We start from the raw sequence: 15,967 nt of genomic DNA, 5'->3' as shown, positions 1-15,967 counted from the left end.
CCCTGCAAACGTCTTAATGTCATCCGCCCACCTAACTTTCTGCCGCCCCCTACTACGCTTTCCTTCCCTTGGAATCCAGTCCGTAACCCTTAATGACCATCGGTTATCTTCCCTCCTCATTACATGTCCGGCCCATGCCCATTTCTTTTTCTCGATTTCAACTATGATGTCATTTACCCGCGTTTGTTCCCTCACCCAATCTGCTCTTTTCTTATCCCTTAACGTTACACCTATCATTCTTCTTTCCATGGCTCATTGCGTCGTCCTCAATTTCAGCAGAACCCTTTTCGTAAGCCTCCAGGTTTTTGCCCCGTAGGTGAGTACTGGTAAGACACAGCTGTTATACACTTTCCTCTTGAGGGATAGTGGCAACCTGCTGTTCATGATTTGAGAATGCCTGCCAAACGCACCCCAGCCCATTCTTATTCTTCTGGTTATTTCAGTCTCATGATCCGGATCTGTGGTCACTACCTGCCCTAAGTAGATGTATTCCCTTACCACTTCCAGTGCCTCGCTACCTATCGTAAACTGCTGTTCTCTTCCGAGACTGTGAAACATTACTTTAGTTTTCTGTAGATTAATTTTCAGACCCACCCTTCTGCTTTGCCTCTCCAGGTCAGTGAGCATGCATTGCAATTGGTCTCCTGAGTTACTAAGCAAGGCAATATCATCAGCGAATCGCAAGTTGCTAAGGTATTCTCCATCAACTTTTATCCTCAATTCTTCCCACTCCAGGTCTCTGAATACCTCCTGTAAACACGCTGTGAATAGCATTGGAAATATCGTATCTCCCTGTCTGACGCCTTTCTTTATTGGGATTTTGTTGCTTTCTTTGTGGAGGATTACGGTGGCTGTGGAACCGCTATAGATAGCTTCCAGTATCTTTACATATGGCTCATCAACACCCTGATTCCGTAGTGCCTCCATGACTGCTGAGGTTTCGACTGAATCAAATGCTTTTTCGTAATCACTGAAGGCTATATATAAGGGTTGGTTATATTCCGCACATTTCTCTATCACCTGATTGATAGTGTGAATATGGTCTATTGTTGAGTAGCCCTTACGGAATCCTGCCTGGTCCTTTGGTTGACAGAAGTCTAAGGTATTCCTGATTCTATTTGCGATTACCTTAGCAAATACTTTGTAGGCAACGGACAGTAAGCTGATCGGTCTATAATTTTTCAAGTCTTTGGCGTCCCCTTTCTTATGGATTAGGATTATGTTAGCGTTCTTCCAAGATTCCGGTACGTTCGAGGTCATGAGGCATTGTGTATATAGGGCGGCCAACCTTTCTAGGACAGTGTTCCCACCATCCTTCAACAAATCTGCTGTTACCTGATCCTCCCCAGCTGCCTTCCCCCTTTGCATAGCTCCCAAGGCGTTCTTTACCTCTTCCGGTGTTACTTGTGGGATTTCAAGTTCCTCTAGACTATTCTCTCTCACCTTATCGTCGTGGGTGTTACTGGTACTGTATAAATCTCTATAAAGCTCTTCAGCCACTTGAACTATCTCATCCATATTAATAACGATATTGCCGGCTTTGTCTCTTAACGCACACATCTGATTCTTGCCTATTCCTAGTTTCTTCTGTACTGCTTTTAGGCTTCCTCCGTTCCTGAGAGCCTGTTCAATTCTATCCATATTATAGTTCCTTATGTCCGCTGTCTTACGCTTGTTGATTAACTTAGAAAGTTCTGCCAGTTCTATTCTAGCTGTAGGGTTAGAGGCTTTCATACATTGGCGTTTCTTGATCAGATCTTTCGTCTCCTGCGATAGCTTACTGGTTTCCTGTTTAACGGCGTTACCACCGACTTCTATTGCGCACTCCTTAATGATGCTCATAAGATTGTCGTTCATTGCTTCAACACTATGGTCCTCTTCCTGGGTTAAAGCCGAATACCTGTTCTGTAGCTTGATCCGGAATTCCTCTAGTTTCCCTCTTACTGCTAACTCATTGATTGGTTTCTTATGTACCAGTTTCTTCCGTTCCCTCCTCAAGTCAAGGCTAATTTGAGTTCTTACCATCCTATGGTCACTGCAGCGGACCTTGCCGAGCACGTCTACATCTTGTATGATGCCAGGGTTCGCGCAGAGTATGAAGTCGATTTCATTTCTAGTCTCACCATTCGGGCTCCTCCATGTCCACTTTCGGCTAACCCGCTTGCGGTAAAAGGTATTCATTATCCGCATATTATTCTGTTCTGCAAACTCTACTAATAACTCTCCTCTGCTATTCCTAGAGCCTATGCCATATTCCCCCACTGACTTGTCTCCGGCCTGCTTCTTGCCTACCCTGGCATTGAAATCGCCCATCAGTATACTGTATTTTGTTTTGACTACCCATCGCCGATTCCACGTCTTCATAGAAGCTTTCGACTTCCTGGTCATCATGACTAGATGTAGGGGCGTAGACCTGTATAACCTTCATTTTGTACCTCTTATTAAGTTTCACAACAAGACATGCCACCCTCTCGTTAATGCTATAGAATTCCTGTATGTTACCAGCTATGTTCTTATTAATCAGGAATCCGACTCCTAGTTCTCGTCTCTCCGGTATCCCCGGTAGCACAAGACGTGCCCGCTTTTTAGTACTGTATATGCTTCTTTTGGCCTCCTAACTTCACTGAGCCCTATTATATCCCATTTACTGCCCTCTAATTCCTCCAATAGCACTGCTAGACTCGCCTCACTAGATAACGTTCTAGCGTTAAACGTTGCCAGGTTCATATTCCGATGGCGGCCTGTCCGATTACTCTGCACTAAATACGCTGAACCAAAGAGGGGATCTGCAATTTAAACTACAGGAAGGAAAAATAAAACAGTTACATGACACAAGTCAACTGAACCTGAAGGTGATAGAAGTAGGAAACAATATCAACAATGTTCATAAGAATGTGCTCTTTACGTGGCTAACAAATGTATCATAATTTGTAAGACATGCAACATCTTCTGAGAGCTCATTCCAATGTCTGATAGCAACAAGAAGGGGCGAGTAAAAAGGGGTTAGTTCATGCATATATAGGCAGCAATTTAAAGGAATGGTTTAGAGTACTACCTTGCAATGAAACGAGCGGCTTTGTTCTATAGCGATTCTAGTTTGTTGATTAGGTATAATTGATGAGGGTTTCATATTATAGATGCACACTCTATTTTCGAGCGTACTAATGTAGTGTGAGCTAGTAGTTTTGTATCAGTGTTAGCAAAGTGTAGGTTGCGCCTAATGAACCTGAATGCGCGAGATGCTTTGCTAACCACCTCATAAATATGTCGATTTTATGAAATATCCAATGTCAAATTAATTCCTAAATATTTTACATTAGGCGCTTTGATGAGCATGTTTTTTAATGCATAACAGCATTCAACTGCGGTGTTTGATGTAATAACTACAATGGCTTTTGTTTTTAAAACATTTCCATCTGCCACATTTTGCACCATTTATTAATTTTGTTTAGATCATCCTGGAACGTGTCAACATCCTATATCATGCAGTCTGCAAACAATCGTACTGTAGATAATATGTTAGCATTTAGGTCGTTCACATATATTAGAAATAAAATCAGTCCAAGTGCAGTTCCCTGGGGCACCCCAGATGGAAATGACTTGTGCTAATTGAGATTGGTGTTGATTTACAGAGACTGTCTGTGAGCGGCCCTTTAAAAAGCTTTCTATCCACTTGAGAATTTTCGTGTTTATGTTTAGGTGTGAAAGTTTCTTTAATAAGCGGATATGTGGAGCCTTATCAAAAGCTTTCTTGACATCTATAAAAATGGCATGTACTTCTGATAAAGAATGTATGGCATTATGGAGATCAGTAATTGGAACTGCATTTCACAGGAACGTCCATTTAGAAAGCCATGCTGATTATGGAAGAAAAAATTGTGCTTCGTTGGGTGTTTCATAACTGCTGATGATTTGATATGCTCTAGAAGTTTACAAGCGATGTTAGCGAAATAAGTCTGTAATTCGAAGCTATTGGATTCACCAGATTTTAGTACGGGGATAACGTGAGCAATTTTCCAGTCATCTGGCACATGCCCAGAGTGCTGGAACAAGGCGGCTTAAATGTTGCATATAGAAGCCTGAGTTAGTTTCAGAAGTTTTGGGCATATGCCATCAGGACCTGGTGAAAAGTTAATTAGCAATCAATCTATAGCTACTGATATGCCCTGAGAGGTGATGGTTATGTCATCCATGTTAGCACTTAAACATGTAAAGTGCAGGTCAGAAGGAAGGGGTAGTTCATCAGTAAATATGGAGTTGAAAAGACTGCTAAATTCCTCAGCTGTCTCTGACGGGGGAAGAAACTGTCCGTCCTTATTAATTGATGTAGGAGCCTGTGAATAGTAGGAGGGGTTAATCACTTTCCAAAACTTTTTTGGGTTGCTTCAGAGAAGAGTGTAAATGTCGTTGTTGTAGAACTTCAGCTGTTCGAATTTCATTTTGACAAAGCTGTGCATGTTCATGGTACAGCTTCCAAGTTTGATCAGATCCTGTTAGTTTCGCTTTTGAGTATAAGTGCTTCTTTTTGTTTATGCAGCGTTTGACATTCGTGGTAAACCACGTGTTTTTTGTAAATGATGTGATTGCAACCTTCAGAATGTATTTGTGATTAAGTGAGGTAAGTTTGTCTCAAACGTTTCTCCAGTTTTCATCTATTCCGCTCAGATGGATTGAACATAAAAAGTCTCCACAAAAGATGGCATTGCATTGTTTATCATTTCAGAGTTAGCATGCGAATAATCAAATATGATTTTCTTTTTTGCTTCGGGAACTTGATTTGCTGCATAAAATTCACAGTGCAGCACTTTATGGTCACTTATACTTTCGAGCGTATAAATTTGCATATTTTTCTGGGTGTGTGGTTTGTACGAGGTCAAGGATTGCAAGGTCTGATACACAATTGTGTCTGATACACATATATATTGTGTCTGTTACACAATATATGCAGTGAACACAAGGTACATGTACACAATATATGCCGTGAAATACAATGGCAGACTGCAGACATTACAGGCAAACTAAATTGCTACACATAATGAAAAGCTGCTTGTGTCATGAAAATAAAGTGGACACTAAAAATACAACATAATGCCATCTCTTGGTTTCTGAAAGGCAGAATGAGCACTTAATGCATGAACCAAACAAAAATATCACATACGCATAACAGCTAAGCATAAACATACCAAAGGATAAATAGAATAAGACAGTAAAATCAACACTTGAAAAGGAACCCTTCTCTCGAAAATCAAGGCAATTTCTTAGGTGAGCAATAGCGAAGTGTTAGCTGCATTCTCTCCAGTAAAATAAAACACAAATGGCACATTATCAGACTTAATTCTCATGAACAAAAACAAAGCAGGATTCACATATGGAAACATCAAAGCACTGTTTGACTAGCCTTGTATTCAGCAAAATAAAGTAGAAAAAACGTAGTGAAACATAAAGGAGAGCAACAGCTGAAGCCTGAAAACAGCAATAGCCTATAGGAAAAACAATCTGAAAACCACCAATATGTTAGTACAATGATAAATTGTGTAAGCAGGCAACCTCCTACAGCAAAAGTGTGCCAAATTAGCTTTTCCATAAAGGAGAAAAATTTGGAACATAGCTGCCACATAAAAAAAGTTGTTTTAACATATTGTTCTCTTGCAAATGAAGACTCCTGCAAATGGCACAAAGCTGTTATAATTCCAAAGTATCTTAATTTTTGCCTCATTTTTGTTAAAGTAAGCAAACATGCAGTCCAAGTACAACCATGGTATACCTTATAAATCATTCGAGTTGAATAACTGTACCATATTTCCATGCGAGTGAGACTACAGCCAATTCGTGTGCAGGTTCATGGATCATAAGGAATGTCATTGTAATTGCAGTTAGTGGTTACCTGGTACCACAGCACACTTGGCATGTACTAGTCAACCAAGTGGAGTGGCGCCAGGCCACAACATGCTGCCGAGAGTTCTGAGCCACTCGTAGCAGTATCAGATCGGCCCTTTCCTTTTAAACCGTCTCAATGCTTTCCATACACTCAGCCTGACATCAGGTAACAGGATTCTACATTTGTCACATTTTCTAAAACATACAGCACTCCTTGTAATGCAATCAGGTACCACGAAAGGCCAAAGCACTGATTCAGCTGATGCTGGAGACAAGCTGCTACATCTACATTATCTCCGTAATGTTATCTGTTGGCGTTCATACACTGGGCTCAGCATAGCAGCAGTGGTTAATTGCACTGGTCCCCGCAGCAGTACCACCGAGGAAACATGTTGCAGTGAGGGCTCATCTTAATGTTGCCACTTCAAAGGGAACAGTTTTTTTGTGCACGAAAGATTGTCTTGTAGTCACTACCGGGATTGCAAGTTAGACCTCTACCTGTTTCAAAAGAGGGAGAAAATTTGTCAGGACTCCTATAGGCATGTGATATGATGCTATGTGGAGCTGGAGGGTGAATCGTACTTGGAAGGTCACTCTCTTGCTGGCTGGCTTGAGAATCCTAAAAATGAAAAAGAGGACAGAATCTTTACAACTATGCAAACACATCATTTATTACTTACCCCGCATTCAGATATGCACCCTTAGTTGATGCCTATGCTTGACTTTGTCACTATAACACCAGGCGCGAATGTGCCCAAGACACTCATTGCCTTTCCTTGGGTGCGTTTGCGTTGGACTTTTATCTGGACCAAATCAAGCATGGGCTTCAAGTTAAAGCACATTTCTTAATTGGGGGGTAAGATATACGAAGTAGCTTAAGGTGCCTTAAGTAACCGGTTTTCAGCCTCTAAATTGAGCAACTGGGTTAATATCCCAGAGTAGAAATCCACAGCTATAGCATCTCCTTTATCGTGGAAGCAGATCTATGGTATCTGCTTAAATGGTACCACTGACAATTAAATTTGACCTTGCAAGCATAGAGCACAGCGAAGCTTTATATAATGTGCAAAAAGATTGACTGTTCAAGAACACGTGAAAGTACATGGCTTGTGCCTACAAATGGTGCAGTATTACAAGCACGTAATACTGCACGCAATACACAGGAGCTATGCAAACATACAGAGGAGCAACAAAGTGTGCAGAAGATTACCTATCTCTACAGGCAGCCCTTATTACAAAAAACCTCCACCAGCAGACAGGGCAAAAGAAATGCATGAATGGCGACTACCTCACAACATCGAGCAGCACTATTGAAAGTGTGTTCCAGAACCACTGAAACCATTGTGCCGTTATGCACAATACCTATGGACCACGAGAGGCACAGCACAAGAAAGCCCAAGACGAGTGTGAGGATCTGAGCTGAAACACGGGACAAAGGGAGGCAGACAAGAATGTTGCTTGTCTATCACCATTTGTTTCGGGTTGCAGTTCAGCTCAGCCATGCACCAATTGGCTCAGTTTAATACTATTCCAACAAGAAACACCGCCGACATGCCTTGAAGGGTACTGCCGAAATCATTGTGCGTTTGCATTGTGCATCAGCCTTTCTGGCCCATGCTAAGCACTCATTACTGGCATAAAAGAGAAGAAAGTACAAAAACAAACTGCCGGCATACCTTGAAGAGCATGTTCCTGCTGACGACTGGACACCTCTGCAGACATGGCGAGAATAAGAAATGAAGTGTCACAGCATCAGCACTGCAGCATAAAAGTGTTTCGCTGTGAGAAAGGAAAGGCTATCTTCTGCAACCCTTGAGAGAGCATGGCACAGAAGAGTACAGCTCAGTGCCAGCATCAAAGCACAAGCTTGCACATGCCCGCATACACTTGCTTGCTGCGTCATTGCAATGGCTGCACTGGCTGCGCTTATGGCAACATATGACAGGCACGACTGTGAGGCTAATTGATGAATGGACAATAATGCTACGTAAAGTCTGTTTAAATCATTTAACTTTTCTGACGTCCTTAAACATCATTCTTTATTTAGTGCGACATTTATGGCGTGCTTCCGGCTCTTTGCGTTCAATGCACATGGCATCCGAGACTGAGTGTGAAGTATCGGAGGCCATGCAGTAACTTTCACACGCGAGGTTTGTCACCATTTTAAAACGTTTGGTAGTGCTTAACAAAAGTAGAGTCCCTTCATTTAATATCCATGTGTTAATTTTCTACTATATATAAGTTAATTACTGAATACACTGTACCTTAATTTTACAATGTTGGAAACAAAGAAGTCTACAAAACTCAGAATCTGCAAATCTGCTCGTACATTTTTCTTTTGCCTTGCCCACTGCTTGTGCATTTTATTGTCCTGAAAAACAAAAATGTACATTTCATGCACAAACATCCATTTTATGAAGTCCCAATGTTCGATCGATGTCCAGCAAAAGAATGGGACGTCCTATGGAAATTCATTACATGTGAACTGATGATACAGCGCGTTATAGTCGCGCCAACTACAGGCACGAACTGCGTAGCATTCTCCACGTCAGAATCATAGAAGGGCACATACAATATATACATGCGAGCGTTTTGGGGACCTACAATGCACATCTAAAGTACAAACTTTATGGACGTTCCATGGGCATCAAAAACATTATGCAATGTAGATCTGAAGTACTGTTTTCAGAGATGTTCTGTGGACATCCAAAATTTTGCAAATTTTACAAGGAAGGAGGCCTTGTTCCGGATCCTTGCTTACAAATGTGTGGACAACAGATAACTGTAAACAAAGAGCACAAATTTCTAGGTGTTATACTTGACAATAGACTCACTTTCGCCCCACACATTAAACAACTCAAAGAAAAGTGTCTGAAAACAATGAACCTAATGAAACTTCTATCCCAGACTACGTGGGGTAGTGACAGGAAGTGCCTAATGAATCTGTATAAGAGCCTCATCCGGTCACGATTAGATTATGGTGCCGTGGTATATAACTCTGCCACCCCAAGCGCGCTAAAGATGCTAGACCCGGTTCACCATCTAGGCATCCATTTAGCCACGGGCGCTTTCAGAACAAGCCCGATTGAAAGTTTATATGCCGAATCAAATGAATGGTCTCTCCACCTACAGAGATCATACAACAGCTTTACATATTTCCTTAAAGTACGCTCAAATTCTGAACATCCATGTTTTGATACCGTTACCGATACGACGTGCGCTACAGTTTTCAGCAATCTAGCTTTTCTAGCTGCGTGTGAAGGAGCTTAGCAATGAAATGCATGTCCCACTCCTCGAGCATCGCTTAATGCACACAATCAAGCTCTTACCTCCTTGGGAGTGGCAGGTGATACAATGTGACATATCCTTTATAAAAGTTACAAAGCACGCTCCTGAGGACGAAATCAGAATGCATTTCCTAGAACTTCAGTACAAACACTCCTGCGCAGATTTCTACACAGACGCTTCAAAGTCAAATGCCGGGGTATCCTATGCAGCCGTCGGCCCATCCTTCTCGGAATCCGATGTACTACATCCGGAAACGAGCATCTTTACGGCCGAGGCCTACGCAGTACTCTCTGCCGTGAAGCACATAAGAAGATCAAAACTTTCAAAAGCAGCGATCTATACAGACTCTCTAAGCGTCGTGAAGGACTCTACAAACATAAAAATCCCGTATTCAATGAGCTGTATTCGGTATTATGTAAAGCGTACTCATCTAACCAGAATATCATAATATGCTGGGTCCCTGGCCATAGGGGAATCGAAGGTAACGTTCTCACTGACGAGATGGCCACGTCTATCACATCGCAAGCTGTTAACCCTACCGCTGATGTGCCTGTCACAGACCTGAGGCCTTTCTTACGAAATAAACTGCGAAATCACTGGCAGTGCACGTGGGAAGCGCAAATAACAAACTGCACGTCATAAAGCCCCAGTTAGGTTTTTGGCCCTCCCCAACGAAATGTCGGCGAACAGATGTCCTATTCTGTCACCTCAGAATAGGACACACATTTGGGACCCATCATTTTCTACTTACTGAAATTAAACCTCCAACCTGTGGTAGATGCGGTGAGAGGCTGACCATCCTCCATGTCCTCTTTGAGTGTCGGAAAGCCGAACCTGAAAGAATGAAACATTTTCCGCTTGCATACCGTAATTACATCCCTCTACACCCGGCTATGTTTATTGGTAAGGAACCGCTTTTTAACACCAAGGCAGTCCTCGACTTCTTAAAGGATGTAGTTCTACACGTTATAAGCCCATTAAATTCATAGAGCATCCTCGCACCAGAGGATGCTGCTGCGATAATTGTTTTGAATAGCACGTGCCTCCAGGCCCTTGTGCTTCAAGGGCTCTAAGGAGGTAGTAGTGCTCTAGCATTTCTTATAATCTGATATATTTTACCTATCGCATCATTCTTTTTATATGCATCTATATGTTCATAGTACAAGTCATACGTCATCTCCATAATTTTTTTACACATATTTTACGCACTTTAGAGCGTATATTTTGAGGCCCCTTTACAGCCACGTCACACCAATTTCATAGTAATCATAGTTACACTGCACACCCACTACCACAGACATGGCGCTCTTTGGCCACACCTGGCCCTTGCGCCATAAAACCCCATACATCATCATCATCATCAATTTTGCCAGCTGTATGTCTGATGAGTGCACTAAATGGATGCTTAGTGGACATCCAAAACTTTCATGCCACTGTATGTCCTTTATATTTATGTGCATGTAAAGGATGTCTGCAAGGTATCCCATTTTTTACTGCATGTTTGGATCAATCCGGTACATCTATGGGATGTTTGTGGCTATGTGGGTATGGATCAGTTGCATTTTCTTAAGATAACTCTTACTTTGCTCACAGGCGTTATGCAGCAGCCTTGGAATTTGTTGGGTGCTGTCCTCCTCTCCTCGAAGAGTTTGCACAGCAGCAGTCTCTCGCAGTTGTGGATGCCACTCCCATCATTCAACGTGCACTCAGGAGTATTGAAAGCATGCACGATTTCATGCGCCTTGTTGGCGTTGTCCGGGAGCGTGTCGTGTGCCACCCACGCAAGGATGGTCGCCGTCAACTGGATGGCCTGGATGACGACTGCTGGAGGTCGATTCGTCGCCACGTTACCCTCTTCGATGTCGGAACACGTACAACACGTTCTTCATTAATGGATCTGTAAGAAGAGGACAACCTCAAGCACTGCATGCAGTATTTTCCAGTTGAAGCCGATTAACAACTGCACCTTCACAGTTCCAAAGGACTTTATAAACTTTCACTGTTTTACGACATGATAAACTATATGTGGACAATCTGAATGACTGTTAAAACGGTGTGTTACTACTTTGTCCTTTGCTATGTAAATATGCACAAAACCTTCATTAGAGCTGTAGCGAGAGGACATTGCCTGTGTAAGTGGATGAGCTACAGTTTCCAAAGAATGCAAGTCGGTGTACATACTTTTGCTATGTTAAAGATGTGATACATTGTCGTTTGTTTTTCAAGACTTTGTCACTTTAGTTATTCAATATATCCTATTGTGATAGTGCTTTTCCCAAGCTCCTGCCACATTTTATGCAAATCTTTATGCTACTTCAATCGTGAATCCAGGGGCTTCCATAGCTATCACAAAAGAGGTTCGTATTTAGTGAGCGCTAATGTGTAGTGGTCACCTGCTCATTAGGGAAGGCGTCAAGGAATTATCTATGGCATAAGGAGTAGGGATACAAATCTATCAATAAGAAAAAAAAAACATTATCAATGCTACTGTCAGTAGCACACTACTGATGGTACTCCATAATGCCACTTTCAAGTGGCAATATAGTATTTTTGAATTACAGCATCAGTACCAGCACAGTGAGTGTTCTCTGCTACTGGGCAGATAATTTTTGAAAGGAGGAGCACACTGAAAGGCAAGAACGTTGACACTCTTATGGTTTTTCACCAGGGTGCCTAGATGACATATGGCTAAGTTGCACATCTAACGGTTTAGTTAGAGCAGAATGAAAGCCACTGGATGTGTAAACTGCACAACTCTTTTTTGCATCTTGAAATGCCAAAACAATAAAAAGGATCTACATACTAACTTTATTGGTCCAGTTTAATGATGGTTAGTTTCGAGTAATAACTTAGTAGAAGCTGTAGTGTTTAGGATTTTAACAGCACAGACAAATAATTCAACTTCCTAGAAATATGTTGCATAAATTCATGAGCAGAGTGATTGACAGTCAGATATAGTAATATTTTATAATGATTACTAGCCAACAACTATCAATAGCATTGTAAATGTCAAATGTCAATATTTAGTTCTACAATTTTTCTAATTTATCGATAGTGAATTTACACATTGTTTTGCATTACTAATGAGCAGCCCTTCTGACAATTACTGCTGCACTCAGTCTTTTTTGTTTGCTTTGTGTATTTGTTTTCAAAAAGTTCCTTGTTGCAACTTCATTGTGCAATACCATGCGACCAATGCACCAACTCTGACACATCTCTACTAGCGTCTCAAGGTTAATGTAACAAAAGCCCATCCATACATGTTTTCTCCGACCAGGTTAAGTACCGCCAACCTGCCCTCCGGGCTCCTCTCCCACTCAACCTCTCGGCTTCCGGCATCCAGCAAAACTTGTGTAGCTTCAGCTTCCTGTTTCAAGCGGAAGCGACGCCAAGTTTTTACTTTCGCCGAGTCGATGGAAGGACTTTAATTGTACCAGCCGCCGTTTAAACTGTTAAAGCATGTCCACCATCCAAGCATCACCACCACTGTAACTGGCGATCTGGTCGTGTTCACTTCTTCATGTCAACCTGTGACTGGTAGTGCCACGAGACACAAGATACAGTGGTTGCAGAGAGGAAGATGAAGGTTTGACAATGTAGTGTGCAGGAGCTTGGAGACCACTGCCATTTTTTGTGCCTGTGAAAACACACCGACTGTGCGCTACAACTTCAGCGGAATTCAACAGCTTGTCCCCTTCTCCATAATTCTTACACTGATTATCGCAACTCCAGAAACTGCTAGCGCAGCATTGCATACCAGGCATGGATTTTGCTGTACTTCTCTTCTGAAGCACAGAGCCCGTCCAGCCAGCGCGTATGCAGGGGATTTAGTGAAAGAGTTCGCGACATCAATTTGTACAGCAGACACATAGAGTTGAGGGTGTGAATTGTGAGTTTGAAGCTTGTCACGTACAGCAGATTGAAAGTAACGAACGGTCAAGTATGTGCACTACGTGAGGAACTGCAGTGACACGAAGCTATAAAATATAACATGTTCAAATTTGTGTTGAGGGCATTCAGTGACGTGGTGAACACAAGTGTGTTTTTCTTATGTGATGTGAGTGGAGGTGTGCAGTGAATTGGTGTGTGTGTGTGTTTGTGTGCGCGTGCTGTGATGCATGCACAGTTGTACAGCGAATTGTGTGTGTTGTGACGCAAGCAAAGGTGTACGATGAATTCTTGTGCATTGCAACATGAAATTACGATGATTCTTGCGAGCATTCAGAGGACGAACAAGGTAATACTTCGGGTGGTATGTTGGTCATACTTGTGTTCTCACACTTCTATCTGTCTCTGGCCTGAACGCTAAAACCATTTCATCCACGTGGCAGCAAAGATTTTTTTGGCAAAAAGAAGTCTAGAGGGGCTTTATTTAGCGTTTCTTAGCTTTACTCAAAGGAGAGTTTTATGCACTGTGGTTTATTCATTTGTTGAAATGATGTCTACTAGCTAAGTGAAGCAGTTGAATTGATTTGCAGAATGCTTAAGATTTGTGAAGTAAACGTAAAATTGGCTTATAATTACAGCTACTGTACATGTACTGTGTGTTAGATGTGCTACTTCTAGTCAGTATTTCATATGCCTACATTTTCTATATGTTCTGCTCTGAAAGGCTAATTTTATCCACCCAAGAGTACCCCAGGCTACAAAGGAAGCCCAAACAAGAGAAACCTGTATGGGCTTCCTTCGTAGCTTCGGCTACCGTTGGGTGGAGGAAAAATTTTCCCTTTCATAATTCTTCCTCTACCTTGCGGGCTTCCACAGAACTAATTTTCCAGTGCTCTGTTCTCTGCAGTGCAGGGGTATTGAAATAAAATAAATAAAACAGTAAAATCTAATGGGAGGAAGTCTCATCATATGGACAATTGCTTTCTGCCTGATTTAGCAAAATGGTAGAGGTTTCTTCAGTGCGCAGACATTGCAGGTGAGAATTTTTGTCCCTGTCCAGAAATCAAACATAGCTCCCTCACCCTGGTCAAATATGTGCAAAGTAAAGCAGAACTGGGAACAGAACTAATGCAACATTAGCAAACAAATTTTGCATTTATTTCACTTTTCAGTTAACAGCATAAGGTTGTAGAGCAGTCCATAAGCCCATTGATCTATTCTTGTTCATAAATGTCGCTTTATAACACAAATGTACAGTTGTTTTGAAGAGTTCCTGCAACAGTTCTTGAGCATGCTAAAATTCCTGTCCATCTACTACAGAACGCTATGACAAATGCCTACTGAACATCATTACAGTAAAACTTTGTTAATTCAGATTCCATGGGAATGAAAAAGATCTCTGAATGAAGCGAACATTGAATTATTGAGCATATCAAGAAAACAATAAAGAAATTCCTGCTACATCAACAGACTTTTATTTACTGAATGAATCAGCAAATCCTGTTTCTATATTGCACAAAGGCAGTGCAGGTGCTGCAATTTCCGTAATCTCGTGACGTTAGCGCTTGCAGTGGTGAAGGCCTCGTGACTTCCTTTGCAGCACGGCCATGGCGCGCATCCTCATCTGAGATGCGCGCACATTCAGATTTTTCGTTAGTGAACTGGTCGCCAACAGATCGTCCGTCTATCGCGATGTAGCCGGTGCTCTTCATCCTTGACAGCGTTGCACAGAGTCAAAATGAAACTACTGTTTGCCGCAACCGCTGCAGACAAAAGCCCGGCTGCTATCGACACGATCATGGATCGAGCCTACACAGTCCGAAAAGCATGCGGCAGACGTGTGTACAGAATCGAAATGAAACTACTGTTTGCCACAGTCGCTGTGGAGGAAACCGTGGTGGCTATCGACGCGATAGTTACTATGCCGTTATGAAGGCACGTGGCCAATGCGGTGTTATGTCTGCTCCATTCCCTGAAAAGTCCAGTTTCTTGGTGAGGTTCAGATGGAGTCTTCTGGGAGATTTAGGCCAGCACTGAACATAGCTGTGAGGTCACTCTTCGCTGCTCTCTTCCGCAGATCAGCATGCCCGAAGAAAAGGCCGTAAATTGTCCAAAACGGCACCCACAGGCCTGGGAGGTGCCCACAGGTGCACAATGTCGAGCTGAACCAATGTTGGTCTTAGAATTTAGCTAGGATGTGTTTTTCTGCAGAATTGGATGAAAAACTACAGAGGACATATGAGATGCGTCCGCTCGCTGCAAACATCACCGGGCGACCTTCAAGACTAGTTATTGCTTTTCTGAGGACCTCATGTAATTCTTCAGCTGTAATTTCAGACACCAGTAAGATATGCGCTACATCTTTGAATGATGACAGTAAACTCTGAACCATAAAAATGTGGGCTCTTTTAGCTGGTTCCGTCTTGTTAACAGAAGCTCCTGTTAATCTGTGTTATAGTCAAAGAATTATTGCAAATGTATTTCATCAATCATTATTGTGACATTTTTTTTTATGCTGCTTTAGTAGTCTGGCTTTTCTTATCATGTACCTTGGGAACCCTCTTTCATTCTGTTCCTTCAAAGGACTTGCATCATGAGCGGCACATACACGTCTGATTGTCAGTGTGATGCAGTACTATATTACCACTGCTTCGTGAAAAGTTGTACCCATGGAGAGTAGTAGTGTAAAATGCACTTGACAAAACTAATAGTTCAGCTGAATACCTTTTTCTCCATTTCACCAGGAGCTGGCACTGTTCTCTGAGGAACATTATTGCTTCCACTCTCGTCCTCCAGCTGGTCCCCACTAGAAATGTCATAATGGAGGGAAACCGCAAGTTTTAGCATACCATTCACTTTGTCATACTGTCCAAGTTCACTTCTATGGCAATGCTCCTTCACGCTGTCCAGGAGT

General features: G+C 42.2%; 1 long non-coding RNA gene across 1 annotated transcript in view; it reads left to right on the top strand.

Annotated features, from left to right (window-relative positions):
• Nucleotides 1-14,520, top strand: part of LOC126537990 (uncharacterized) — a 38,698-nt gene extending 24,178 nt beyond the window's left edge. Inside the window, exon 3 of the long non-coding RNA XR_011893947.1 lies at nt 10,759-14,520. This is a non-coding gene — a long non-coding RNA (uncharacterized lncRNA). The remainder of the gene's footprint in view (nt 1-10,758) is intronic.
• Nucleotides 14,521-15,967: the final 1,447 nt, after the last annotated feature.

This window comes from Dermacentor andersoni, chromosome 4 (genome assembly GCF_023375885.2).
Source record: "Dermacentor andersoni chromosome 4, qqDerAnde1_hic_scaffold, whole genome shotgun sequence".
NCBI lineage: Eukaryota > Metazoa > Arthropoda > Arachnida > Ixodida > Ixodidae > Dermacentor > Dermacentor andersoni.
The sequence above is the reverse complement of the archived record's forward strand: the minus strand, read 5'-3'. Positions and strand labels throughout refer to the sequence as shown.